Source organism: Ictidomys tridecemlineatus, chromosome 6 (assembly GCF_052094955.1).
Source record: "Ictidomys tridecemlineatus isolate mIctTri1 chromosome 6, mIctTri1.hap1, whole genome shotgun sequence".
Taxonomy (NCBI): domain Eukaryota; kingdom Metazoa; phylum Chordata; class Mammalia; order Rodentia; family Sciuridae; genus Ictidomys; species Ictidomys tridecemlineatus.
The window spans coordinates 126,879,285-126,882,668 of NC_135482.1; the positions used below are offsets into that span (position 1 = coordinate 126,879,285).

Sequence of the window (3,384 nt, forward strand, 5' to 3'; positions counted from 1 at the left end):
TGCATTGTTTTATTTAAGTCTGGATACTCATTCAGTGCTATTTTCATGATATCTTTACATTCTCAGGTGGGCAGTATAGTAGTAAACCATTTTTTTTTCTTTTTTTCTTTTCAAAGTTGAAGCCCATGATAAATTACAGTAGGATTCCAATTTAGGAATATTTTATAAATTCCATTTAAGAGATTTTTTTTTACCATTTTCTGAAATTCCACACTGTAATTTAAAATCCCCGAACTGTATACAACTTTATAATCCTCACCATTAGAATGCATCAATTTTATATATTTATTAAAATTTTAACATTTGAGAGTTTGAATCAATATCTTAATTGTTGCAGAAAAGACATTGACTTTTATATATGCTTAATAAAATTTAGTCGGTTTTCTCTGATTCGAAAGAGAGATTTCTATTTTGTTTTCTATTTCCACCTATTTAAGTAAACGCTAGCATGGGCTTGAATATATAAGTAAATGCCTATAGAATATTCTGAATTACTATATAAGAGAAAGTAGTATAATATATGGCTGTTGTCCTTATTTTTTTTAATTTTATTTTTTATCTTACTGTGTCCCAGGCTTCTTTATTTAAGAACAAAGTATGAATGATGTGGAGACTAAAATCAAGAGCATAATTGAACTTCACCTTCCCTCCAACCAGTTCCCCATCTCCCCACCCCACCCTTTGAGCTTCTAATTCTTTCCTTAGTGAATGAATAACTTAGTCCCCAAAGCCCTGGTCCAGACTCCATGTTCTCTTCCTAGCTCCTCTTTCCTCTGCCCCCATACCTGGGAAAGGCAGGTGAAAGAAAAGTGACCACAACACTCAGAGCAACAAAGAGATCTTTATTGCAGCAGTGCAAAAGAGGAGAGGGGGGGAGGATATATATATATATGGGGGGGGCGGAAATAGAGAGAAAGAGAGAGAGAAAGCAAGAGAAGAGAGAGAGAGAAGAAAGAGAGCAAGAGCAAGAGAGGGAGACAGAGAGAGCAAGAGAGGGAGACAGAGCCAGAAAGGGGGCCTGGCAGGAGGGGATTTTATAGCCAAAATCTAATGGGGTCTTTGGGTCTGCAAGCTTCCTTATTGGCGTCAATTGATTGTATCATACAATAGTTGCTAAGGGTGTCATATTCTGCCTTCAGGCAGATGAGGCAGGGGTCAGATGTGGGTTTCCATTGCACAAGATGGGTGGGGGTCGAGTGTTCAGACTTGAGTGTGGTTGAGTGTTCAGACTCAACGCAAAGGACCAGACAGAGGGGGGTTTGAGTGTGTGGGTTATCCTGTAGCTAACATTCCTTCAGCCTGCTCTGCTGACAGGTTAGTTCAGCCTGTACTGCATGTAACAGTAGGCAGCTCAGTTTGAAAGCATAGGAGTGAAAGGCCAAGGTTCGTTGTCAGAGATTAAAATGCACACACACAGACAGCAGTGACAAAGATGAAGCGCTTTACTGCAAGCTGGTGCTAGCTTATATAGAAAGTGAGAGTCAGTTATCTTAAACCAGGAAGCTCCCGGGGCCAATCATAGTAAAGGTCAGGTCATCACCTATGGTGCACACACGTCCGCCCTGCATAAGATTCATGGGGGGCACTAACTGTCCACGAGTTCGGAAGATGGGAGGGCCAATTAGAAGGTTTTCAAAACAACTTGTTATCTGCCCTCTGGCAACTTGCCCTCCGCCATGTTGCATTAGGGGCTCCTTATCTGAAAGGCCCGGGGAGTTCTAGCCGCCCACTGGCAATTTGCCCGCCGCCATGTTTGAAAGGCCTGGGGAGTTCTCAGGGAGACTCCCAACAAGGAGAGTCCAGAGTGGTGACTGAGACAGAGGGAAAGGCTTCCCCCTCAGGAAAAGGTACCCAGGAGTAGAGTGTGGTGAAGTGAGGGCTTCCATAACCTGAGATACCAAGATGGGGCCCTGGGGCCAGAGAAAAGGATATAGGTCCCCCTGAGAAAGGAAAAGCTGCAGCCTCAAAATCTTCTTGTTGGGAATAATCAATGCTTGATCCTTTGCCCTTCTGGTACCGGTTACAGAACCACACTCGGACCACGTCCTTCTCAAACCCTAGCTGTTTGGCAATGTGGCTGATCTGCTGTCGTGTGGTTTTTGGGCACTGCAGGAACATGTTCTCCAGGTTGCCTGTCACTGGGTTCTCCATACTGATTCGATTTCTCTTCCGGGCCTGCAGGAGGGTCTCCGTTTGCATATCTCCTGAAAGTTATCATTGTTGTCTTCTTCCTCCACACACTTCTGTAGCAGAGGCCAGAGCTTGCACATGTTCTTGAAATGGAGCTGCAGAGCCTCAAAGCAACAGATGGGTCCTTTGGCTGAACACCTTCCCAAAGAGAACCCCCAGGGTGAGCCCCACATCAGCCTGAGTATATCCCAGGGTGATCCTCTTCTGCTTCAGCAGTTTAGCTGCTGCAGTCTGGCTGCAGCAAAATAACAGGGGGGGGAGGGGTGTAGGACAGGAGGGGTATATATACATTCCACACAACTTATCTTAATTAACATAAAATAGATACAGCAGTCAACCAATAAGGACTCTCCACACTTAATGGCTCGCTGGCGTTACTTCACAAACCACTCCCTCTGGCAAAATGCCAGGCGCCATCCTGACTTGTTTACAGACTCTAACACTTGGCAAATTCCTAGAGTTCTTTCTGCAAAGCTTGGTTATCTTGGGACTCCTCAGGGCTTTGCTCCACCTTCTCCTTCTTCACTTTCACCACAGTAGGGTGAGCAATGCAGGGCTCCAGGGAGGCTCCCTCAGAGTTGCTGTCCATTCCAGCTCCCAGCTCCCACCTCGATCTCAGGCTGAGAGGTCTCCAGACTACCGTAGGGTATCAGGCCCATTCCAACCTGAGGTCCACAGTATGCCACCCCTTCACAGAACTCATAGGGCAGAGGGGCATGAGGGAATCCTCAGAACCTGGCCCAACCCCTGACCCAATTCTTGGACCACCTGGAGGGCCTGGGAAGCTTAGCCAGGTCCAAGGATCAATCCAGCTCAGCTCTGGCCCTCCTGGCCCATCACCCCCACAGCCTGAAGGGGGTCAGAAGGCAAAGGCCGAAGCCAGATGTCCGGCCATGGATTAGAAGGGCACCCCAAGCCGGGGGCCTGAAAAATAAATTGGCTGTTGTCCTATAAGAGTAAATTCTAAGGAAATTATTTGTTCAATCTAAAAAACATTTATTCCTACATGTGCATTCTGTGTTTATTAATTAGTATAGAAAGAATGATAGATTCTTCAGAAATAACCAAATAAGGCCCAAGTTTCTCACATAAACAGCTAATTTTGATGCCTTTTGTTGTAACTCAACACAACAGGCAGTTGAGACTGAATTCCACAATGGGTTGATGAGTTCTGTACATAGAAAAATGGCACAA

The 3,384-nt window shown here is 45.2% G+C and overlaps 1 pseudogene; it reads right to left on the reverse strand.

Moving 5' to 3' along the window:
- Positions 1 to 1,773: 1,773 nt before the first annotated feature.
- On the reverse strand, positions 1,774 to 3,085 carry LOC101962521 (POU domain, class 5, transcription factor 1-like; annotated as a pseudogene).
- Between the last annotated feature and the right edge of the window lie 299 nt (positions 3,086 to 3,384).